The 27644-nt window shown below is 33.6% G+C and overlaps 1 protein-coding gene and 1 non-coding gene across 3 annotated transcripts in view; both read left to right on the forward strand.

Moving 5' to 3' along the window:
* KLHL1 (kelch like family member 1) overlaps positions 1-27644 on the forward strand; it is a 355951-nt gene that overhangs the window by 162434 nt on the left and 165873 nt on the right. The gene's annotated exons all lie outside the window — the stretch shown is intronic.
* Positions 14467-14573, forward strand: LOC116631871. Its single transcript, XR_004299309.1, has one exon. It is a non-coding gene; the product is annotated as a U6 spliceosomal RNA (small nuclear RNA).

The raw sequence follows: 27644 nt of genomic DNA on the forward strand, positions 1-27644 counted from the left end.
ATATGCTAATGATTACACAGTGATTACATTTTATCCATTATATCAAATCAGATTTCTGATGTCCAGAACACTTCAAAACATGGGTTACTTCAGACAAATGGATTTTATAAACCTAAAACATAGATAAGAGCACAGAACTCCATGAACATTTTGTTCCTCAGTTTTTGTTTTTGTTTTGTTTTCATTTCCCTGTCCAGTGCACTCTCCTTTCTGCCCAGTGCCACCAGCATGGCATGCAGCAGTTCACCATGTGTAAGCTAGAGGCAGAAGCATGGCAATAGGACTCATCAAGAGGCTACCATGTTCAATCAATAGCCTGGAAAGGTGGAAGTCTCAGAACTGGAGCATAAGCCTCCCTGAGTCAGTGTGAGAGTAGCTGCTCTGTCCATCCCATACTCCAAAGATCCTATACATCATTCACTTGTCCTCCAGAGCCATTACAACAATGCCAGAGGAAAAGAACGAACTTTACATGCTTTCTGTTCATGGTTTTGAAATATCTGACATTTCTTATGGTTTCTAGCTAGCAGCATGCCCTTTTTTTTTAATCTTTACCAATAACCCTTCTAATAACCCACAAATTAGAGTTTGCATTGGGAGAATACTTGCAATTTAATTTTAAAAAAATTAGAGTTTGCATTGGGAGAATACTTGGAATTTAATTTTAAATTGCTTTGCATTTCTGCCATTAAAACAAAGTTCCTTTCATCCATAGTTTTCTCAGGACTATTATGTGATAAATTAGTAATAAAATTTGTGTTGAATGTTATCTTTTTTTATTATTATTCATTACATTGTGTTACTACTTTTCATTATCTTATATACATACATGGTCTGAGTAATGAGTTTAAGTTAATGTACAATTGTCAAGTTAGAAAAAGGCAAAATTTGACTTTCAACATTTCTTTGTTAATTGAAGAAATGAAGGTTGAATACAATGAGTGGCTTGGATGACAACTGCCTCCAGAGTTGGATGATCACAAGAAGTAAGGAAGCATGTGGAAGCTTCCCTAGAAAGGAACTTCCTATTGTTTTTGTTTTTCTTTACTTCCTCTGTCCCTAAATTAAGCTTACAACTTTTTACAGGCAGTCATCTGTGTTCTAACTCAGTCATTGGTACAATTCTAGTCTACTGGCTAAGATGAAGTTGATTTGAGTGGAGTTTTAAAAAATTGACTTTTGTGTTTAGTGTCATGTGCAAACAGGATATTCACATTACGCTGAATAAACTGATAGAGATGTATAATAAATAGTAATATTATAACACATAATTATTCACTCATGTGATTGCAGTTTGACTACACAGAACTTTGTAATTGTTAGGGCTCATAAAATAACCACAATTAAATATGCATTTATGACAATTTCAAAGACTAATTAAGCATAATCACAGAGTATGCAATGAAAATTATAAGCTTTTTAAGGGTCCATTTTAAATACAGTCCATTTCTTCTATTCAGATGCTCTTCAAATATGTTTCCTTTTTAGGTTTTTGTATCCAAACTGAAGCTAATTCTATTTTAAGAAACTTATCCTTCCACTTTCTTGATGTTGATGATGTTGAAGATAATAATATTCATCTACTTGAAAAGTATTCTATTCATTTAAAGATGGTGTCATTTGCATATTTTAATTTTATTTTCATTTCTCCTACTGAGCTATTTCTAAAACAAAGATATAGCAATAGCTGTATAAAATCACCACACACACACACACACACACACAGAATCTACTATTAAAAATGTATTAGGTTTTCTTTATTGTCCAGCAGATATAGATGGCTGTGTAGTTACTGTTGTCTTGAGTTGATGCTATAGCAACAGAACTAACAAAGTATCAAGAAGGAATTAATGTTACAAAATATCCTACAAGCACACACATAAAAGATTTTCATAGTAATTTGTGAGTAGTCCCCAAGTGTTTAATTATTTTAATCACTTAATCTATAGAATTCCCTTCTGTAACAAGTAATATTACTATATTATTAAAATAGTCCTGAAAGGGCTTCTTATGTGATGTCAGGAGAAAGGAAAGCCAGAAATTTTTTGGCTACAGTGTCCTTTTCAGTTTGCAAAGCACAAGTTCTTCAACAAATGAAATCAGTGATATGCTTTTGATCAAGTGAAAAAAAATTCTGATTTTTTATGCATATGAAAGTTTCACTTTATTATAATAATTTGCACCTCTGGGGCATCTGGGTGGCTCAGTAGGTTAAGGGTCTGACTTCCCCTCAGGTCATGATCTCAGGGACCCGGGATCAACCACTGTATGGGGCCACCATGCAGTGGGTATTCTGCTTCTCCTTTCTCTCTGCTCCACCCCCTGCTCGTTCTCTCTCTCTCTCTCATATAAGTAAATAAAATCTTAAAAAAAAAAATAATTTGCACCTCATTAACTCATGTAAAATATTTGTATTTGTATTTTCTGATGAGGTAATGAATCACATATTATGAAACTAATTTCTTTCTATGCTTCTCTTTTAGATTTTTCTTTTATTGTCAGTTTTCAGTTAAGGACTATACTTGTGCTTAAAGATCTTTGACAGTAATTTTTTAAAGAGGAATAAAAGGTAGAGGGATCGATTATAGTTCACAAGAAACATGATACATCCATCTTTGCTTGAAGAGAAACAGTCTGCCCTTTGTATGTAGGGCAGAGTTGAGATGGGGCAGATCATTTCCTTAAAGGAATGCTTTTAGAAATGTACTGTACAACCAGACAAAATTTAAGGAAAAAATAACTTCTTATAGATTATCAGGTATTTCCCTGCAGACCCCAAGTTACTCTAAATATGTAATATTTTAATTCACAGAGCTGGGGGTGCCTGGGTGGCTCAGTCGATTAAGCCTCTGCCTTCTGCTTAGGTCATGATCCCAGAGTTCTGGGGTGGAGCCTGGAGTCGAGCTCCCTGCTCCACGGAGAAGCTATTTCTCTCCTACTGCTGCTCCCCCTGCTTGTCTCTCTCTCTCTTTCTAATATAAATAAATAAATAAATAAATATTTAAAAAATACTATGCACAGAGCTAGATTACGTGTTCCACAAGGTAACAAACTGCATCTGACTTGTTCACTTCTGTATTCTTAGTTCTTAATATATAACACCTTTCTCATTTTATTTATTTTTATTTTTTAAAGATTTTATTTTTAAGCAATATCTATACCCAATATGGGGCTCAAAATTACAATCCCAAGATCAAGAGTTGCATGCTCTACCAACTGAGCCAACCAGGCACCCCACACCTTTCTCATTTTAGGTACAGGAATATGATATTTGAAAGAAAGAATAAATGAATAATTTCAAATATTAATAATTTTAACTATGCTGTTATAAATTTTATTGACTTAAATGAAATCTAATGAATATTAATAATTTGGAGTGGAATATATTATCCCTATTCCACAATAATTAAAAATATTTATATTGTTCCCAATTTTACTTTTCATACCTCTTTATTAAAATATATTTGTAAATACATACATACAGGATACATCCATGATCTTTAAAGTTCTTTAGCTTTTTTTTTTTATCAGTTATTTAAAAACTGTTCAACAGGTAACATATACCATGTATGATGTGTGTATATTTTTAAGTTTTTAGTGGATTTATTTCATAATCAAGATCTATATTTAATATTTTTGAGTATTTCTTTTTTTTTTAAGATTTTTATGTATTTTTATTTAGACAGAGAGAGCATGCAAGCAGGGGGAGGGGCAGAGGGAGAGGTAGAGAGAGAATACTCAAGTAGACTCCCCGCTGAGAACCCCACTTGGAGCTCCATCTCATGACCCTGAGATCATGACCTGAGCCAAAATCAAGAGTCAGATGCTCACCAACTGAGCCACACAGGGGCCCCCAAACTGATTTTAAATAAAAATAACTTTCATTTGAAATACTCAAAAATATTAGTAAGATTGAGCCCTGAATCATGCTCTGGCCTGGGTCTGGAGCCTGCTGAAGATTGTCTGTCTTCCCATCTCCGTCTGCTCCTCCCCCCTGCTCACAATCTCTAAAATAAATAAATAAATAAATAAATAATAATAATAATAAATAAAATAAAATCAGTTTTTATTGAAGGTCACTATGCTATCAAGGTATAAATATGTAAAATAAATAGAAAATGTTTTGTTCAACACAAAGGGCACATACAAAAAAATTAATAGTAGGGCAAATGTATCCTATTTTCATATATGATTGCAGATCATGTAGAACAGCACATCATAATTAAAAGTCACTGGATAATAGTAAGCAGAAATCAGAAAGTTCTGAAGAATGGAATTCAGATCCTGACTTCAATAAGTAAATTCAATAAACAATACATTTAAGGGGGTGGGCTTTATCCCAATAACCACTTATAACTATTCTTTTCTCTTTTTATGTAAGGTGATTTATTTGAGCAACTTAAAAAAAGATATTTTAATGATATTAGAGTTATAAAATTTACAATCAGTGAAAAGGTTTTCTTCAAAATAATGAAGAGTTGACTTTCAAAGCAAAATGGACTATTTCATTGATACTAAATCTAAGCAGATTTATTAAAGTCCGAATAAAGTTTCCAACCAGATATTATACTATTCTAAGCAATTGTTAAAGGCAATTTGCATTTTAATTGGATCTAAAGTTAAAAGAACATGAAGAGATTTCCAAATATATGGATAGAGATGGGATTCAGTTTCTTCTCCAGTTTTTTTTTTTTTGAAAGGAAAATAAGCTGATTATCAATTATAAAGTAGTGTTTCTATTTTTACTTCTGGTAATGGATAGGAATAAATGAGGATAACGAAATGATGAGAAGACAGGATAGCATAAAATGTAGAAGATACTTTTCAAATAAATATATTGCAATTGAACTAGAAGAAAATTGATGAAGTTAAAATTAGGTTTTATTATATATAGTTGCTGATTAAGACATATATGCATAAATTTACATGCACAAATAGACATCTTTAGGAACACTGACTGCATATATTAATCCAGAAGAAAGGTTAGATTTTTAAGTAGTAAACTCTATAACCCTAGTTTACATTGTTTTGAAAATCTTCACTTTCCACAGATCATATACATATGTATTTATATTATGATCATCATTATCATATTAACTCCTACATCTTAAACTTTTATAAATTTGACACACAACTAGAAAAGGCATAAATAAAATATAGACAACAATTAGGACATCATCTTCATTAGTAAAGTTGGTTTTGTCATATGCTCTGACAGATACCACTGTAGAATACAGTAATACACTTTTCTCCTCTTTGGCAAGTGCCTTTTTCTCAATTATTCAGAAGGATTATGGGGAAGGATGTTATTAAATACTGAAAACTTGAAAATCCCAACTTTTCTCAATGACTCTAAAGCTTGGTTTTTAAGTACTCAGTGATGCAGTGTGCGTTTGAATGGTGTGCTTCCACAGGTAAGAAGCCTTCAGTGATTTGTGATGGTTTTGTTGTCAGCAGACTGAAACATCATTTGACTTAGGAAAGAATATTATTTTACTAGATCATTTAGAACCAAAAGTGAACAGTTGGGTGAACTCACTTGAAATTCATCATAGTAAATTGACACTCTTTTCTTTTACTTTTGAAGTCATAAAATGCCCTGAGAATTATTGCTTTATTTTATTTCAAGAAGCCAGAAATATGAGTGATGTATTCCAGCTTAGTGCAAATAAAACTTGGTAATAACCATAACTTAAGACAAACAACTTCAAGATCTATAAACTTCCCCAAGTAAATATATCTTTTGGTAGCCTAGACAACAGAGATAGGAATCAACGGAGCCTCAGGTTCCAGGCCAAAATAAAATAACTTTTCTGATAGATCAATAGATGAAAAACTTACCAACTCCAAGAATCAGCTTGGGTGAACAGAATAACATGACCCAACCATCAGCTCTTCATTCAATGGTATTCTCCAATATCAAATGTTAGTAGAAAATAGGTTTATCTTATTGACCAAAGAACAAAAAACTTTATCATAATATACAGTGCCCTTTATCTTATTTTTAAAAGCCAATATGATGTATATCAAATTAGATTTTGAAAGGTACATAATTCCCTCCAAATATTAGTTTTTATTGCTATTATTGTTTTAATCTACACTATGACTAAATAATAAGATTTTGTACAAATATGATATTAGCATATCATATTTCTAACATTAAATGTTGTAACCTAAAATTTTAATTAATAATATCTTAGAATTTTTGACATTCCTTGAAGCTCATTTTTTTTCTCTTGATGCTCATTTTTAAAATAATTTATGAGATAACAGAACACCTTTGAGATTAAGGAAAAAAATGGTCCAAATCCTGGCATAGATATTGCAGAAATAATTCTTACTAGATAGATAGACACCCAGGTGGCCCAGTTGGTTAAGTGGCCGGCTCTTGATTTTGGCTCAGGTCGTGGTCTCTGGGTGCTGGGATCGAGCCCTGTGTTGGGCTCCAAAATTAGCAGGGAACCTGCTTCAGGATTCCATCTCTCTTTCTCTTTCTCTCCCCCTCTGCACCTCCCCCATCCCCCGCTTGCTCACTCTTTCTCTATAATAAATAAATAAATCTTAGAAACAAATGAGTAAACTAGATAATTTCTCAAGTCTCTCTTTAAAACATTTGGTAAAAGTCTAAGCTGCACACTTTATTTGTTTGTTTATTTTATCCAGAATATGTTCCCATCAGTGCTGCTTTGATTTTGGCCAACAATCTCATTTTTTAACTAGTTTGTTTCCAATTCCATTATATCCTAATTGCTGAAGGTGTGTGAGATTTCAACACTTCTTAGACACAAAAAGAAGGTAAAGTATAAGAAAAAAAATGCACTGAAAATTATAAGACTCAGCTTTTTAACTGTTTAATAAAACTGTGTGTCTTTGAGCAATTCACTCGAGATCTCTCTCATTAACTGTAAGATGATGTAGTTTATTTGCAATCATACTAGTCCCATGTGGTCCCTTGCAGCCTTATGATTTTCCAAATATCTTGTTAAATCTGAAATTCCATGAACTGTGAATGCATTTCTAGATAAGGTGGATAAGTGCCATTTTATCATTAAGTAATAAAACCTTAGTGTCACTACAAGTAGAACATTATCTGATAACGGTAGGGGATCAACAAATAATTATGGAAGAATGAGTAAACATTTTCCTGCTTCCAAATGTTTTATGTTTTATAAAAACAACATTATTTAGGTAATAATTCACCAACCATACAATTCACCGATTTAAAGTGTACAACTCAATGCTTTTTAGTATATTCACAGAATTGTACCTCCATCACTATAATCAGTTTTCAAACATTTCCATCACTTTATAAAGAAACCCAGTATCTATTAATAGTAACCCACCCCCCATTGAAATCATGCAGTATGTGGACTTTTGAGACTGACTTCTTTTTGCTTGGTATAACATTTTCAAGATTCATTCTTGTTATAGCATATGCTAGTACTCATTTCTTTTTATTACCAAATAATATTACACCACATAGAACCCCATTTTCTGTATCTATTCATCCTCTGATGGACATTTGAGTTGTTTACACTTTGGAGCCATTATGAATAATCCTGCTATGAACATTCATATACAAGTTTTTGTGTGGACATAATATTTTCATTTTTTTGGAAAGGTAACCAGAAATGAAGTGGTTGTATAGTATCTATGTTAAAGATTCTAAAGACCTAGCAGATTGTTTTTCAGAGTAGCCGCACCCATTTCACATTCCCTACAAGAGTGTCTAAGATTTCAATTTCTCTATATCCTTGCCAATAATTTTTTATTAACTTTCTTCTTAATTATAGCCACCTTGTGGTTGTGAAGTAACTTGTTTTGATTTGCATTTCTCCAATCCTAATGAAATTCCACATCTTTTCATGTACTTATTAGATATTTTTACATCTTCTTTAGAGAAATCTCTCTTCTGTTCTTATTGTTGAGTTATGAAAGTTCTTTATGTATTAGAGACTTTCTCTGGGCTTGGCACAAATGGCTTTACATGCATTAGTGAAACATCCCTGTGAGATAGGTAAAACTATTGTTCTCATTTTGTAGATGAGAAAACCAAGATACAAGATTAAATGTCTTGCCCAAAGCCACCCAGCTAATGAATTGTAGATATTGAATTCTAATATACAGCACAAGTATTAACCACTATGTATCACTGCCTTAGGTTTTACTTAAAAAATATATTATCCAAAGATGAAGATAACTTTTCAAAACTGATTTTTAAAAACATGATTGGAGAAAGTACATATTTTCGCCTTAATTTAAGTAAATAATGTGGGATAATGTAATCAATGTCAAACATGGACTATATATGTAAAATATTTTAGGAAGTATAAATCACGGGGGTGCCTGGGTGGCTCAGAGGGTTAAGCAGCTGCCTTCAGCTCGGGTCATGATCTCAGGGTCCAGGGATCGAGCCCCGCATCGGGCTCCCTGCTCGTCAGGGAGCCTGCTTCTCCCTGTCCTGCTCATCTTGCTTGTGCTCTCTGATTCTCTCTCTCAAATAAATAAATAAAATCTTTTAAAAAAGAAGTATAAAGTGCAAGGGTAATGAAAGGCATCGTTATATTTTTATCAACACACCTCGGTTTACTTCTAATTTTAGAAGAGCAGGTGTTGCTCCAACTATTCAAGACTAATTCTTCCGCTTCTTGATCTCAACCCTCCTCTATTATTATTAGAACTTTTTCCTGTTAAATGCCTTCTTTTATAAATTGTCTTTTTTTTTTTTTTGCACTGATACAATCTAACCAAAATGTTTTTCTTTATTTTCACTTCTCCATCACCATCCACTCTGCAGTATAATCTTAAAGTTACTGTAATAATTATGAGAAGGAGATGACTCAGCTTAGTTGGCACTGAGGCCTATAAGTAATGATGGAAGCTCGAGTTTGGCTGTAGATTACACTTTGAGGGATTTTCAGGGTACTTGGGAATTAAGGAATATTTGTTTATCCTCTATCCACCTGTTCCTCATTCTTTCTCTCCAGTATACACCCATAACTTAAGACATACTGTCTAATGGAGAATAGGCAGTCTACAAAATAAATCCAGAAAGAAATTTAGTAGGCTTGTTTGATCTGGGTTTCATCTGGTATTATCATTCAAAAATACCTTACCAGGAGAGAGAAAGAAAACTTGCTGCATGCCAATACTAAACAAATTCATAGTGATAAGGTTCCTTTTGATCTAGACAGAAAAAAAATGGGAGCCCTAAATGTTTCAATAGGCATAAAGAGGACAGCAAGCTGTAGAAAGATGTTAAAGCTTTAGGGCATGTCAATCCCCCAGGCCTTCATATTTTGGAACAAAATATAGAAGCAATGGTTACCTGAGTAATTGGGGCAGCTTGACTGTTCCTAATATATAAGAAATAAGCTCCCCAAATATTATAATGATATTTCCATATCCAGATAAGGATTGTATGCTTTCAACACCACTAAATTTCTTATGGAACCTTATTTTATACTGGCTTACTACTACTATATAAGATGGGGAAATAGGTAAAAGTGATTTATAAACAAACATTTTCCAAAGTTAAAACATAATGCTAATACAAACAAAAAATCATGAGTCACACAAATATATATTGAGCACATGCCATATAATTTTTCTTATGAATGAGAGTATCAGCAGGGTGGTAAACTAGTTTAAAGAGACCAAAGTCACTAAGAATAAGAATGCCGAAATAAACTTGCAAAGTTAAAGACAAAGCCAGTTAATGTCCTACAAGGCATTGAACTTTAAGCATTATTGTTTCTCTTTTCCACAGGCAGAAATTATTTGCAACTATCATTATTCTGCCAGTTAATATGTAATTTCACAGAGTTTAAGCTCTAATCAATAGAAACGGTAAATCAAACAAATGTATATTCTCCTAGAAAATTAAATAATTCTTCAATGGTGACTTTCATGTTCCAATATAACATTAAAATGATATACAGTCATCCATGTATCTTATTTACAAGTGTTGCATAATATTTCTTAGCTACATAGAGAGCAGAAAGGACAAGCAATTACAGTTTCTTCACAATTTCACCAAAATAATATTAAGAATTAGAACAGATTACTATAAGACAGATAATATTCTAAGTATTATATATTAACTATTTTAATCCTAGCAATGCTTTGAGATAGGTAGTATCTTTACAGTCAAAGAAACTGAGGCAAAGAAAAGTTAATTAACTCACTGAACTGTACTCGTTCTGAGTATATGAGCCAGAATTCAGATTAGGGGAACTAGCTTCTAAGTCTATAACTTTAACCATTGCACTATATTGTCTCTCACTAACTCTCCATCTTATTTCCTGATTCCTCTTCAACTATTTTAGTGCCAAAAGAGAATCTCTCTTCCCATCAACACTTCCTAAAATCACCTCAAAAAGCAATATAATAGCCCTAACAATGATGATGATGATGATGATGATGATGATGATTCTGTTCAAAAACTGGCATTTTAAAAAGCAATGTAAGTGTAAATAAAAGCATCTTAACAATGTAATTTTTTTGATCTGCAGTTGACACTGAAAAATTTGAAGTTTTCCTATAATCACAATATCAACACAAGAACCCTAGCACCTGCCCTCCAAACCAGATCACCACCTCTAAGCAACTCCGAAGTAGAAATTCTTGAATCCGCATTGCACTATGGATTCAGTCTCCACTAAGGCATAGGAAAGCTATGGCCAAATGGACCAGTGACCCCCACAGTTTGAAAATCCAGTTGTACTTTTCTGTCCCCATTTTCTGCAGTGTTAGACCCTAATGAACACTTTCTTCTTTAGAGTGCCTCTAACCTTGAATTTTGAGGCCGCCTTCATTACTGTTTTCCTTTCTCTCTTACCATTGACTGAACCTGATTTCTTCCCTTTTGCCTAGAGTTCACTACTCTGTTAAATCTCTCATCTGTTCTTACCTGAGTTGTTGAATTAGCTTCTATTTCTTTTTCTCCCCATCTAATTCATTTAAAAATACTTTATAATGTAATATTTGAAATTTATTTGTAATGTTTTCAAATATTTTATTTGTAAATGTTTATTCATTTTAAGCAGTTTATTTTATAAAATTTGAAACTTAGAATATATATTAATATTATAAAGTATAATACTCAAATAACTTTCTACCATAGTGGTACCTAACTTAAAAATCAAACTTCTTAAGTACACTTCTACCTGTGCACTCCATGAAATCCTTTCTACCTGTTGTTCCCTCAATGGTAAACATTATTCTTTGAGGATAGTAAGAATTTTGTGTTTTCAATACATGTGTTCTTTGTAATGTATTTACCACATCTGTATGTATCCCTAAATGTATATATTTTTTAGTTGTGCTTGTTCTCGAGCTTTTTTTTTTTAAGATTTTATTTATTTATTTGAGAGAGAGAGAGAGACAGAGAGCACGTGCAGGGGGAGGGGCAGAGGAGGAGGGAAAAGCAGACTCTTCCCTGACCAGGGATCTGGATGCAGGGCTCCATCCCAGGACCCTGAGATCATGACCTGAGCTGAAGGCAGATGCTTAACCAACTGAGCCACCCAGGTGCCCTGTTGTCGACCTTTATAAAAATTGCTTAAGTCATAGTTTTCAGTGGAGTAAAAATAACATTTTATTATTTAATTTTCTTAAGTTAGGTGGCTAATTTCCTTAAATCCAAATGTGGTTAAATCTATCGGCAGCTAAACATTCTTTAGTGGTTTCCCCAGCAATAAGTATAAACTGTTAGCATACAGTGATTTTATAAATTGGTGCCTACCTACTTTTCCAGCCATATTACCAGATTTCCCTGGACCTCTGCTACCCTGCCATACTCAATACTTACAGCTCCACACCATTCTGTGATACTTCATCACTCTGTGTCCTTACACACTATTCTCCTTCTACCTAAGCCTTTTACTCTTCCTGCATGTGTTCTCAAAATTTTAACTTAATTTTCAACCCTAAAATATAACTTAAATGTTCCCTTACATATCTCCTAGCCACCCTGAAAACTTTTACTATGCTTTCATATAACCCTGTCCTTACATCGGTTGTAGAACTTACTACATTTTATGTGTATTATTTATTCCTAATCTCCATGAGACATTAGTTTTTTTAAAAGTTAGAATCTACTGGTCTACCTCACCTACAACTTGAAAAAATATATTGTTTTGATTAAATGATCAGGCAAATGAACAAATAATAGACTAAGCTTATGAATGAGGAAAAAAGGGGAATAAAATCCCACACAATATTTGAGAAAAGGAAAGAATAGGAACAGGGTTAGAATTTAGAGGCTGGCTTCACACTGAGTTTGAAATGACCAAGTTTCATCAAATAGGGACTTTAAGAGAGATCTGTTGCATGCATTTGGAATACTATGAAAGAGTTTCAGAAATAATTTTAAGCCTGGATTAATTCAACTCTCAGTCTGCATACAATAATATTTATGTAGCAAATGCTCATTTGAAACACCTAAGATATTGCTGTGCAAGACAGATCTGCTGAATAGAACCCTATTATTGCACTCACATTGATGGATGGGGATTATAAGATTATATCTGCCTTAATAGACGTCCTGCAAGACACATGCATTATAAATCATGTTGCCGACAATAAAAGTGACTTGACCTGCTGTATAACTTTATCTTATCAGATTTCTAGTAAGGTGTTTGATAATGTTTCTTTTTACTAAAGAAAGAGGTTTTTAATTTATTCCAAAGAAAATTATTGCAATTGCAACCCTGCCTTAGTTCTTTACTGGCTAGATTTTCTTATGGAAAAGAAATATATGTCCCCTGTTACTTGGTCAGTAAAATCATTTACATTTTCACATACAGAAGTCTCATTATCTGCTAAGTTGGTGCTGAAACAGCATGAGGCATTAATTGTTATGCAGAAATAGACTTATGAATATGCTAAAATAGGATAGGGGTTAACATTTATGACTGCTTATGTATTTGTATATTTAATGTTCCTGTTTATTTCATGTGCAACCTTTACTTTATGAGTGCATACAGAGCAGAATTAATGTTTGTGAGCGGTTTTGTGTCAGAGATAATATGTGAACAGTTATGTTTGCTGACCTCTCTCTTTTTCTTCTAAGAACATTTCTGAATGAAAAATTCAATGAACAAGAATTTTTTTCATTCACTGTTACGCTTTGTTCTGTGATTATGTTTGGTATAAAGAGGCATATCTGTATACATCTCCATAAAATAAAGAGCTCAAGACAGTCATAAATTCATGTAAAATCTAATATTTTCTAAGAACATGTCAAAACAACACAAATACCCAAGATAACCTATTTACGCCTTGCTATATTACTCATCAATTTAACTTTCTTAAATTTTTTCAACCAAAAGATATTTTTACATTAATTTTTCACTCCCTTTTACTTTCTTATATGCGTGAAGTAACGTTGCCTAATCCTTCATGGTGACATTAATTTAGGAATGTCACTTTCATTATACCCATGTCATTGGGTTCGGCCTGAATATCTGTTAAAATAACACTGTAAATTACAAATGGACTAATGCTTTATGTCTTTAAGCATTTATTTACTTTCTTAATTTTGTTACAGTGGGGTTAACCTAGGATTCACTTACTGTCTTCCAAAGTTTAGAGATAGACAAGTTCACATTCATTTTAAATGAATAGATAGACAAGTTCACATTCATTTTAAATGAATGGGAATTCTGGTAAAGATAGTAAGCACTGTTTTCATAACTCCTTTCACAACTCTCCAAATGAATGGAAAAACACAGAACAAAGAAGAAAGTTCATCTGCATTTGAGCTAGTGAATTATAATAACTCATGATGTAAACTCTGAAGAAAAAAGCTGCCAAACCAAGTAAAAATTAGGTCCAATGTAAAAGGGAAGCATCAATTTGACATATATCTTTAGTTTCTATCATTATACCAGCAGGCGAGTTGTGTGAAAAAGTGGATTCTATTTTGGAGATATGAAAGGACATGGCTAGGCCATAAGAAAAATGAGGGCACCCCACTTTTGTTCCATCAGCTAAGCTAAAATAATGGAAGAAGCAGAACTGAAAGAAACATATTCAACATTTTTTTTTTTTTTTTGGACCAATCGTAACCTAAACTTGAAGATGAGGCAGGGCCAAATAGAGAACAGAAATATCTGAGTACATTGTTTTGGACAGTGGGCTCTGAAGATTGCCTCAGGCTGCCCTGGTTTGCTCTGGGTACCCAGACTGGGTTGAAGTCTCAGACATTCCCCTGAACTTACTATTAGACCCTCCTGCAGAGCTGGCCTTGGCTGTGTGATTGGGGATTCCAACTATTTGTAGAGAAAATTGGTGTCACTAATGTACCCAGTATGCATTTTTCTGCCACCTGTCTTATTTATCTTTTCCACTCAAGCAACTTCACAGCTGAACAAAAAACCACAAATCAACAATCTAACCAACCAGTTTAAAGGCCATGGATAGAATTCAAATTATGTCAGTTAAAAAAAGAGGAATCAATCAGTGCTTGCTTGGGCAGCACACATACTAAAATTGGAACAATACAGAGAAGATAAACATGCCCCCCATGCAAGGATGACATGCAAATTTATGAAGCGTTCCATATTAAAAAAAAAAAAAAAAAGAGGAATCAGTTAAGGAAAATTGGCAGCATCTGTTCTGGACACGTATCAGTCCCAGATACTAGATAAACATGTTTCCTTTTGAGAGTAATTATCATCATCATCATCATCATCTGTAACAACAACAACAAACCTTACAAATAAGTGAAGGACATAAATATTGTATGTAAGATATGCAGATGCTTTGAAAGAATATTTTACTTAGGATAGAAAAGGAATAAACTTTCCAGAGCTCTTTTCATTTTTTTTTTTTTTCAGAGCTCGTTTCATTGAGTGTAACATTGAAGAATAGAATATCCAAGCCTCAGATACTTGCTACTTTTGGGGCAAAATGCCAACTTAGCCCATGATGGTGCAAGGCAAGTTTGGCCATTTCTTCCGATTCTATAGTTCAGGTACATATTACTAAGACACAGAAGTTGTATTTCCAAAAGTTCATAGAGGAACAAAATATTGCTCAGAATTGTGAATAGTTTGTATGTTTGATTATGGAGTATGTGAGAAATAATGTCAAATAAAAAGCTGGAAAATTGGTAGATGATCATCTCTGAAGGGATTCTGTTATCATAATAATAACTTGAATATTTCTCCTATAATTGAACGGGCGATTTTGAAAGCTTTTAGGTATGAGAATTCTACGAACTGTGTCTTACTGAGACAAGAGAGGAGAATGTAGTTAATCGATTGGAGGAAGGGCACCCTAGAAGGGAGAATTGTTGTAGGCCACCACAATGATCTCTTTAGGAGATGGCTGCACTTAGACTCTTAGAAAGGAGGATTTCAGAAATGTTACAGAGGCAGAAAGCACCTGATGAGATTAGACACTAAGTCCAGTTGAGCCTGACCTTTAATTACATTGTATTGTTGTGGTTGACTCTAAACTATATTAGGTTTGTGGTTTCATTAAAGGAGTCCAGTTATCAAGAATATCTGCAATTAGGGCGCCTGGGTGGCTCAGTTGGTTAAGCGACTGCCTTCGGCTCAGGTCATGATCCTGGAGTCCCGGGATCGAGTCCCGCATCGGGCTCCCTGCTTGGCAGGGGGTCTGCTTCTCCCTCTGCCCCTCCCCCCTCTCATGTGCTCTCTCTCTCTCTCTCATTCTCTCTGTCTCAAATAAATAAATAAAATCTTAAAAAAAAAAAAAAAAAAAAAGAATATCTGCAATTAGCTGACATAAAGTGACTGTACAAAGATATCTTTTTGTGAAGTGCTAGCAAAGCAAGGAAGGTAAACAAATAAATAAACAAGTCGTTTACTTTGTTTCTTCCTCATACAACATTCAATTTCATGGCCAGTCAAAAATAAATAGTGTATATAAAACTCCATGCTGTATGAGACAAAATACAAGTAGCATTTTGGGAGAAAATATTTAAAACATTTAATTAAAAAAGATTACTCTTCATAATATGAACCAGATTTTCAAGTTATTTAAAAAAAATGAGTGAACCAATTTAAAAATGTGGCAAAACATAAAAACCCAGGAAGCCATAGTACTAAACTTTAGTGACAATTAAATGAAGATTAGAGCAAACATGCTACTTTACTTTTCTCCTATAAGGTTATAAAAAATAAATCAATAAAATTTAAGTCTAATAACAGTCATTGGGAAGGTAAAGTAAAATACAGTATTTCAATAATTGTTGTTAAGAATGTAAATTCTGGAAGCAATTTGGCCATACTGATTAAAATAGCAAGTACGGGGTGCCCCACAGCAGATCAATCTCAATTTTAGGAATCAGTGCTATGGAAATACATGTGTAAGTACAGATGTTAGACAATAAAGTACACTTCAGATATTTTAGTAAAGTAAGTCACTGAAATGACTACCTAAGCTATCTATAAGCCTCACTTGTGAAGTAAAATATAGTGCTATGCTGCTACCAAAATGTGATAGAAGGATAATTTACTGACATCAAAAGATATCTGGGACGTAATGTCATACCAAAGGAAAAATAAAACAAAAACTTTGCGGAAAACAATATATAGCAGAAAAATGGTTTTGTGTATATATGTGTCTGTGTATATACATGTGTTTGTATGCCTGAGTGTAGGTGTGTGAGTGAATATATACTTATACAGAAAGAGAAGGAGAGAGCATGACAAAATTATACTCCAAACTTAGTTATTGCTAGATACGTCTTTATTGTCATTTTATTACCTGTTTTGTGGCGGTTTTTGAAGATTTTTCTCTGATCCTTTCTTGTATTTCTCTCTTTTGTGGTTTGCTGGTTTTCTTCAGTGATATATTTGGATTACTTTCTCTTTACTTTTTGCATACTTATTAGTGGGTTTTGATTTGTGGTTAGCATTCGGTTTGTATATAATATGTTCCCCATATAGCAGTCTATATTAAGTTGATGGTCGCTTAAGTTTGAAACCATTCTTTATTCTTCTGCTCCCCACGTTTTAGGTATATGGTGTCATATTTTACATTCTATTATTTTGTGAGTTCCTTGACTGATATTTTACAAAAATATTCATTTTTTCACAGCTTTGTGTTTCTTACTTTCATACTGTCACTTTTGGTCTTTCCTTTCCATTGAGTCCCCCTTAATATTTCTTGCAGAGCTAGTTTAGTGGTCATGAACTCCTTTAGTTTCTGTTGGTCTGGGAAACTCTTTATCTCTCCTTCTATTGCAGGGTAGAGTATTTGACTACAGATTTTTCGCATTCAGCGATTTGAATATATCATGCCACTGTCTTGGGCTTTGAAAGTTTCCACCAAAAACCTCCTGATAGTCTTATGGGGGTTTCCCTTATATGTAACTGTCTTCTTCCATCTCAATGTTTTTAAATTTTCTTTCTTTATCATTATATTTTGCCATTTTAATTATAATATGTCTTGGTGTGGATCTACTTTTGTTGATTTTGTTGGAGGTTCTCTGGGTCTCCTGGGTCTGGATATCTGTAACCTTCCCCAGATTAGGGAAGTTTTCAGCTATTATCTCTTCAAATAAATTTTCTGCCCCCTTTTCTCTCTTCTTCTTCCAGGACTCCTATAATGCAAATGTTATTACATTTGATGGAGTCCCTGAGCTCCCTAAGTCTATTCTCATTTTGCATAATTCTTTTTTCTCTATTATGTTTAGCTTGATTACTTGCTCTGTCTTCTAGATCATTAATTTGTTCCTCTGCTTCTTCCAGCCTGCTATTCATTCCATCAGTCTTGTTTGTCATTTTGTTTATTGAGCCCTTTATCTCTGCTGTGTTATTCCTTACTTCTGTATCAAACTTAGTATGAAATTCTTTGTGGTATATTGGCCATTCATTATGTGGTTTGCAAACATTGGAAATTTATGAAACACTATTAAATTTTGTAGGCCAAGGTAGTCCAGTAAATATACTTTAAAAGCTTCCAGGCATCTTTGTTAGAGATGGTGAGACAATGTTAAATATGACAATATTTTTCTAGCAGGAAAAGTTTTCAGTGTGGTGGGATTGGCCAGACTATTTGGAGACCACAAAGGAGGGGACTCTTGACTAAGGAACTTAAGAAAGATTTCACAGTTGATTTAATGCCTCATAAGAGGCTTGGGAAAAAGGAAAGAAAACAAAAGAAAAAGAAAGAAGACCAATAGCAATGGATAGAAAGAATATAGTAACATATTAATTACTGATAACTTCTGGATTTATTACATTGTTTTTACTAGCTTTATAAAATGTCTCTCATAAACTCAGAGGGCTTTATAATGCAATTTTGTGTTTTATCCTCATTATGTAGTTGTGTATTAAAATATAGGGACTTCTATTCCATTAAAAAATTCTAGAAATTATTTCCAAGACACACAATGTCATTCATGGAATGAATAGGAATATTTTTATGATCTATATCATTGATATTTAATAAACTATTGGGAAAACATTTTGACAGTAATGAGAAAACATCTGGACTTCAAGATAAGTTTTTTTTTTTTAACTTTCTCCAACAATAATGACTGCAAAGTCTGAATATGTTCTATTTTAATAATGATGTCATTTTGTATATATTTTGTGACCTTTCTTTTCTTTACTGGACATATTTCCTGTTTAACCTCCCTTATATTGTAATTTTGAAAGAAAATTCTTTGGAATAATACTATGTGAAATATTTTACAGCTGGGTTATATTTTCACTCCAGAAACATTATTTATGTGGATGTAGATCCCATTTTGAATAAATTCTCTGTGCATCTCAAGGTGTGCTTATTTTGCACAAGTTCTGCCATAAATTAGAGGCAGTTAAGATTTCCTCTGGGCTAAAATATGACAAGTAAGCATCTAACTTGCAGTTTTATTCCTCTTTTTTTTTCTTTTCCTTCTCTCTCTCTCTCTCTTTTGAACATCCAGTGAAATATTCCCCCTTTTAATATATCATTGTATTATGTAGTTATATAATATTACTATATATAATGAAAGTAGATAATTAGTTGTCATAATTTAGTTGAAGCCATACTTAGGAGCCAGGATTTACCTTAAATAGAATGAGTACTTTTAGCTGTATGTATCATGTGAATACATTAATATTTAAGATTATTTTAAGTGATATTTTTAATGTGGAGAGAAAACATAGTCTAAAAAAAGAAAATTATCACTTGTAACATGATAGACAAAATACTGTAATCAACTCTACATTATTTGATCAAATTGGAAGAAATATTGATAAATAGGAATTCACTTATTATATTGTTCAGCCTTTATTTGCCAGTGGAAACAAAGATAATATAAACCAACATCACCTATACCTTTGGAAATTGATGTCTAAATCAGCTAGTGTAATGAATATGCATTTATTTTGGTCATTGTGTAATTAAACAAGTTATACTTGTTGAAAAGATGTAATAACTCATATATTGTATATAATATATATTTCATTTTATTTGTCAACAAAGAATTTTTATTTTAGTGAAAGTTTTTTCACATTTTTCTCAAATTCTTCCCATACTAAACTTAGGGAATAAATAAACTATGTAATTTTTCTACTTTTGACTGAAATGTTGAATCAGATCATAGAAAGAAAGGATAACTGCCCAAGGAACAAATTCTTTATATAATCTATCCTGCATCCTGCTATTATAATCTTTCTATGTAAAAAGCTGGGAATTCTATGAATTGGTTTTCCATTCCCTTCAGTATAAAGCCCCAACTCCTTTCAAGGCCCTTAAACACTCTTTTAATGGTCTCTATTTCATCAGATCAGCAGGTTTCTGGTCATATCCACTTTCTTTATCTTCTCCATTTTTTCCCAGAGAATCTGTATTATCTACATTGCAACTTTCTTGCAACATTGTTAATTGTACACACTGGAAAATTGTCCATTTCCACCCATGACTTTCAAATGTCTAACCAAGCATTAATGTAAGTGGATCAACTATTCAGAATTATTTGAAACTAAGAGTAAAATTTACATATAAACACAAAATATTTTTAGTATTTTATATGAATTAAGTATTTCCAGGGATTTTTTTTGAAGAATACAATTACTGTGTAAATAGAAGAAATAATGTAAATTATCTTCTGTTGAGAACATTACCATAGGTGTTTGCCATTTTGAAAGCTTGCAATACAAGTGTCAACACTGCTCATGGTATTTTAATTGCCAATATAGTGGACTTACTTGTAGCTTTGGGATTCATCATGAGTCTATGTAAAATGATACACTTATTTAATACTTCAAAAGGTCAAATTTTTAAAAAAAATATTTTTTAAAAGAAGAGTAATCAGGTAAATATTCAAAATTGCCTTATTGATCATTGCCCACAAATGTTAGTCATCAATGGCCTACACTGCCAACCAGTCAACTGTTTTATTTGTTTGTTTGCTTAATGAGTCAAAGATTACACCAAAGCTTTATGAAGAAATATATGCTAGAGTTTGCAAAGATAATTTATACTTCTGAGATTTAAGGGAAAGTTCAAAAGTAGTATTATGAATGTGAAAATAAATGTTTAAATTCGAACAATAAACTCATTTCTTTTAGAATAAGACAGATTATTTGAAAATGTGGTAATATGGTAATTTTCTTACCAACCAAGAAAGCTTACTAATATAATCTAAAATCTAAATGAAATATATAGGGGCACCTGGGTGGCTCAGTCATTAAGCATCTGCCTTCGGCTTGGGTCATGAACCCAGGGTCCTCGGATAGAACCCCAAATTGGGCTCCCTGCTCGGCAGGAGGCTTGCTTCTTCCTCTCCCACTCCCCCTGCTTGTGTTCCCTCTCTCGCTGTCTCTCTCTCTGTCAAATAAATAAATAAAATCTTTTAAAAAATAAATTATATATATATATATATATATATATATATATAGTCCATCAAGAGTTATACTATTTTAGGTAGACTTGATAAGATGGAGTAAGGTGTCCAAAGTATATGTAACAACTACAATCAAATGAATTTTCATTACAAATGAAGAAAGTATCATTTATGAGAATCAGGATAGAAATTTTACCTCTTTTGTTAGCATTCTATTGCAGTACCAAGAGAATGAATGAATAAAAACTAAACCATATTTTAGAAGGGTTTTGTATCCAAGATTAAGGCTATAAAATTATAACTTGAAGTTTACAATTTTTTCTCATTATTAAAAAATACTAATTCCAGGAAATTTAGAAAATCTAAAACTAAGCAAAAATAATAAAAAGAAACCACTCAAAATATCATCACTATAAGATGATTACTTTTAAGTGTTTCGTTGTAGCCCTATTTTTCTGCATATTAATTTCATTAATTAAATTGGTCATACATTGATTAATTTGGTCTTGAAGGGGCAATAAAAACATGAAGATTTTTTCTCACAAATGTCCCTGTCAATCACTCTGTGAGTCCCTTATTCCTTGACCCACTGAATAAAATAAAAAACAGGCACCATGGCTCTCGTGATGATTTTTAGATAATAAAAGTTCCCCCAGGAATCTTGAGTCACAGAAATAGCCTCATTTCTGTAACTAAAATGTCCAGTCTTGTCAAATAACTTATTAGGTGAGTCCTGTGGAACCTTGGTGACTGCTTAATAAGTGGCAGTTCTCATGGGATGTTAAGAAGGAAGGAAAACATGTAGTGTATTTACGTATTAAAAATTCACTATGTGAAGCCAGTTTGCTGATCAAGATTCTTATGCCAGTTATTTTAGTTCCTTGGGAGATTTTGGTACACAGAGTTAATCTGGGGGCATTAATTCATTAGTATGGCAATAAAGTTAAATGATCGTCTGGGTTGCTGTGATAGTGTAAATTTGTAAAACTTGGAGTTAACTTACTGCAGTGTTCTATTCCCAACAATTTATCAGTGATTATTTTGGCAAAGAGATAGCTAGCATTTGATTAAGAACATGGACTTTGCAAGGAGAGTGCCTGGATTTTGTTGTTGTTGTTAAAGATTTTATTTATTTATTTGAGAGAGAGAGAAAGAGTGTGTACAGGAGGAGAGCAGAGCAGCAGGAGGGGCAGAGAGAGAGAATCCCAAGCAGACTCCACATTGATGGAGCCCCATGCGGGGCTTGATCCCATGACCCTGAGATCATGACCTGAACTGAAACCAAGACTTGGAGCTTAGCTGCCAAGCCACCCAGGAGCCCTGGATTTTTAATATAAGCATTTTAGAAAACTGTTTAAGGCAAGAAATCTTTTGTGACTCACTTTTCTCACCTATTAAAAGGAGTAATTATACTAGTTACCTCACCAAGTTGAGTACTAAATAATATATTCAATATCTTAAAAATATAAAATATGAAATCCTAAGTTCATCATAGTTGCAACCATCTCAAATGACATAGAGTTAATCAGCAGGAATCTGAGACTTTTGTATGGGCTAGGCCAATTGAAATCAAGGGCTTATTACTTTTTAACAGAGTCCTGTCACAGAGTGAATAATCAATAAATGCTTTTAAATAAATGATAGAGAGAAATCACCATATTCAATTTTCAATATTAATAACTACAAATGATATCTAACCAGTTCCAGCATTTGGCCAATTTAGAACAAAAACTGAAGAAAGATCACTGCCAAGTTACAGTGCATGTGCTCTCCTTCACAGGCGATTTTAAAAACTAAGTTAAAAATTAAAGGATAGTGATTAAAATTTATGAAAATCAAATAGCACTGCCATATTATCAACATTGTTACTACCAGTAAACACATTATCTGCACAGCACACTTGAAAAAATCAACCTCTAGATTATATTCACATTCTGTGGCATTAGGCAAGATTTTTGCTTGGAGACGTCTGATGAACAATAAACAAACTTGAAACTGAACCAACCCAGATGATTGTTTTATGTGTTTTATGTGGTTTAGAAGTAGGGAACAAATTGAATTTACTCAACATAGGAAGAATGTAAGAAAAATCCTTTTAATTGTTCACTCATTTTCTTTTTCTGGATAACCATGAGATAGTCAGTTTTCTTTTTTCTAGTTATTTTAGTAAGACATTCCATTATTGCAGAAACTGCACAATAGCTGTGAGAGCTATCATAAAGAACAGATTAACTATAAACTATTGGTGGGAAATCTCCCTGCGCCCAAATTAAAGAAATTGTATTATGATAATTGATACAAATTCAAAATAGTTTAGCAGCATTTTATTTAAACCATACCAAGAGACAACATGACTTAGTGATTAAGTGTGAATCCTGGAGCCAGAATGAAAACCCTGTGAAGCCCTTCTCAACCACAAGCTGTGTAAATTTCCAATATTTTACTCTCTGTGCTTGAGTGTCCCCAAAAAGCAAACATGGATGGCCAAAGAGGTTTCTACTTTTTAGAGCCATTGTGAGAATAATATGTGTAAACTGTGAGTTACTTAATTATCGTATGGAGTTCTGTCCTCATATAGTACCAGGACCAATAGGAATATGATGCATGGAAAATGATCTGAATTCAGTTTAGAGATTTTTGTAATAGTCAGTGTCACCTCCAACTGGTAGAAAGTTCCTTTTGATGAAGGGGATGAGGAATGTTGGATACTTATCAGGATATTGAAGAAAGGTTTGCACAATATGAATCTAGCCGAAATACATCTACATTTCTTCTAATATTCAGATCCTATTAGTCTCAAGTGAGAATCTTCATCATGATAATTTCAGCTCTGCCTAATAATACCCTGGTTGAGACTCATAAAATTTAAACAAGGTAACTTTGTAAGAGATTCTTCTACTTTCATATTTCTTGACTTCAGCAAAGTTTCAACCTCTAACCTTAATGAATTTTTCTCATGAAATAATGCATATAAAATTATTTTCATAAATCTTTTATAGAGGATTTTTTTAGTGTTCACCTTAAAAGTAAAAAACCTCTGTTTTACATATCAACATAAAACCATATAGCAGTTATATTTCTTTTATAAAAACTAAATAAAACATGGCATTTCCTGATAATTTCCAGCATGTCTCTTTAAATATATAGGGCATAAAATAAACATTCTATTTTTTTTCAAGTTTTTATTTAAATTCCAGTTAGTTAACATACAGTGTAATATTAGTTTTAGGAGTACAATATAGTGATTCAGCACTTCCATACAGCACTGGTGCTCATCACAGAAAGTAGTAAGCATTCCTTTAAATATGCATGAAAAATGTAAGAAATAATATCATGATCTTTGATACAAGCCCACCAGGGTTCAGTTGAATATTTTAATCCGTATTTTCTTTAATACTGTGTTTCTTGGATTATAGGTGCTCTTTCCATTTTATTTCTCTGTTGGTCAGTGTACTTTCCATTTTTATTTACTCTCCATCTTTTGGAATTCTACAGGTGTCCAGTAATAAAATCTCAGAACTAATGTCCAAAGATTCATTTTATTTATTTATTTATTTATTTATTTATTTATTTACTTTTTAAGATTTTATTTATTTATTCGAGAGAGAGAGTGCACAATCGGGGGTAGGGAGAGGAACAAGCAGACTCAGCACCGAGAGCAGAATCCTCTGTGGGCCAATCTCACGACCCCAAGACCACAACCCTAGCCGAAATCAAAAGCCGGATGTGCAACCAACTGAGCCACCCAGGCGCTCCCAAGGATTCATTTTGAAATACTGACAAGTTTGTTTTTTGAAGTTTTGGTTAAAATTATCACTATCACTCTTATGTGAAACATTTTGTTTTTGTTTTTTTTAATGATCTCATTTGCTTCTGTTTTCTACTTACCCCCATTTGAGGTCTCTTCTTATGATTGTATTCAGTTTCTCCCCAGCAGGCTCCTCCCTCTACTTTGCAAGAGGCTCAAACAAGTATTGATTCTAAAAAATATACATGTTAAACACCCAAGCTGTTCCAGGTTTGAGATAATTATCAAGAATTTAGTCAAGTAGATGGGTCTTATCTTTAAGAAAAAAAAAAAAAATGTGTATTGTAAAACCAGGGTATTGAATTCTCACTTTCTAGCACTATCGTTCTCTCCACATAGTGTTCTGCTTCTGCCAGCACTAAATTCAGTATTAGGCCTTTAAATTCTTACCATGAAGCTTCTACACCCACCACTTGGCTGAAAAGTGCCTTTAAGGACACTAACTGCAAATCTATGGATTTGTTCTGTTTTCTTTCTTTCTTTTTTTAAGATTTTATTTAGTTATTTGAGCGAGAGCGAGAGAGAGCACAAGCGGGGGGAGGGGCAGAGGGAGAGAGAGAAGCAAGCTCCCTGATGAGCAGGGAGCCCTACTCTGGGCTCAATTCCAGGACCCCAAGATCATGACCTGAGCCGAAGGCAGACGCTTAACCAACTGAGCTCCCAGGTGCCCCAGGTTTGTTCTCTTTTCATTCTCCTTCAACTTTCAATATTTTTCAGTGTATTGATTCAACTGGCTTTAAAATTTTCTTTTGCTTGTTTTCTTTGTTTCATGAATATCTTCTTTTCTTCCCTTTTCCTTAAATCAGCCATGTGGGCCAAACTATAAAAGATCTTCGACTGTCTACCAATTGTAATGACTCCAGGTCCTGCCTGTCCAAAACTTACCACTTCATGAACTTCTATTTCTAGCTTCCTGCTAAATAGTTCCCATATATTATGCCATATTACTTCAAAAGCGATGAGTCTTGTAAAAACCCTTTGTACTTTAACAGATGTTAAGTCTTTCTTGAACATCTTCATTTCTGCCAAAAGCATCATTGATGTATTTGGCAACCAGACTGCAAACTGATGTCCACATTTAGGCTGGCATTCAGCCTCTTGCACCTAATTCCACTCTGTTCACTCTACTTTGTTTTCTTTCACTCTCCCCAAATATGCCATCTGTTTATCCTTGACAAGGATTGTCATTGTCCTCCAAGCATATCATATATATTTCTGGCTTTCAAATTTTTTGTAACTTTTCTGTAACTCTTCATTATATGTTTAATTTATTGGCCAGCTCATTCATGGAAATTTATCTACCTACCCTAGTCCTTGATAATATAATCCCATCCCAAACAAAGTTAAGCACAAAGGGGACCGGTTTAAAGATACCCGATTCTAGGTTTAAATTAACCACTAATCTAGGTATGTATCCTTGGATAAATCTCCTAATCTCTATGAACCTCATTACTTATGCACATAAAGAAGACCAAGTAAGATAATATGAGTAAAGTGCCTGTCACAGTAAAATAAATATTAGCTACATTAATATTATTATATTGCTCCTGCCATTTTTCAAATGGTGCATTTTTTCATTTATTTCTGTCTTCACAATTAGGCATTAAAATATGAGACCAAAAACATCATAATATGAAATAACTTAAGCAGTTTCCCTATGTAATAATACTCTGTAAATGTCATTTCCTTTCTAGTCACCTGTTTGCATACACAGTGTCCTGTAATAGCACTGTGGCTGGTCTTACGCCCTCCTCGCTGGCTGACTTAAGACCTGATCTGTAACAGAACTAATTTACTTTCTTTGAGATTTGCAGATCACTGGCCTTGGGGAATAAAGGACCAGAATGTTCCTAGGCCACAGAGGCCAGCATGTCTGTTTGAAGCTTCTACACCCTTAGCTTTCTGATTAGCCCAGCAATCTTTTAGCAAAATGTTTTTCTTTTTTAAGGTTACACAAATGACTTTACTGACCTCCCTTTGTGCATCTGTAGACCTTGCCCCTCTTTGCAGAAAGAACAGTTCTCTTGCACAACCCCTGGGTACCAAAGAACCAGATCTTCTTGTACAACCCTCCCCCACCCCCACCCCAGGTACCAAGGAACTAGAACTTCTTGCACAACCTCCAAGCACTGAAATAACCCTATAGCTGACATCATTGAGTCTGCACTTAATCAGGTAATGTTACAGGCCACTGCACTCCTTTACCTGATTAAATGTCTTTAAAAATCTCTGGGCCACACAGAAACCTGGGGAGTTGGCCTTTAGACAAGAACCCACCTTCTCCCAAGGTGGCCAGCCTCCTGAATAAAGCTCATATACCTTTCCAATCAAAACCTGTCTCTTGAGTATTGGCCTTTCTAGCAATGGGCAGCTGAACTTGGGTTTCAGTAACTGTCTGACAAATACAATCCGTGAGTTTCTGGTTTGTGTTTATGGTGATATTCGGATTACTGCTTAATTACTTCACTTCAAAGAGAAAAGATCTTTGTTTTCCCTAGAAAACAGAATCCAGCACAAAACTAATAGGCTAAGGTTTTATTGGGATATACAATCTCAGGGTTGCAAAATTGAGGAGAAAAGGGAAAGTAGGGTAGGAAAGAGGGAAAGCAAATATCAGTTAGTACATTTGTGAGCTGTTCACAGCCTAACAGTCAAACACAATGGGTGGTTTAGTAATGAGAAGTGTCTTCCAAACAGACCATGTGGAGCCCCACTGTGGCTCAGATCTGTCCATCAAGGGGATAAATGGGAAAAAATTATCGGCCAACACATCTTCTGTTTTCAGAATTCAAAATTTGTATCACTGCATTATTCCTCTCTCTCTCTCTCTTCAAAATTGTGTTAGCCAGCTCTGCTTAGCCAGTCAGTAATCCCACATTCTCGTCAGTGAAACTTAACTTGTCTACTCAGGGGGCAGAAGTACCCCCTCCACTAGGACCCAGGATCTCTTGCCTAACAAATCCTAAAGTTGTAGAGAAGTAAAACACATTCACAAGTGAGATACTGGGAGTAACAATGAGA

Source organism: Phoca vitulina, unplaced genomic scaffold (genome assembly GCF_004348235.1).
Source record: "Phoca vitulina isolate PV1807 unplaced genomic scaffold, GSC_HSeal_1.0 scaffold5, whole genome shotgun sequence".
NCBI lineage: Eukaryota > Metazoa > Chordata > Mammalia > Carnivora > Phocidae > Phoca > Phoca vitulina.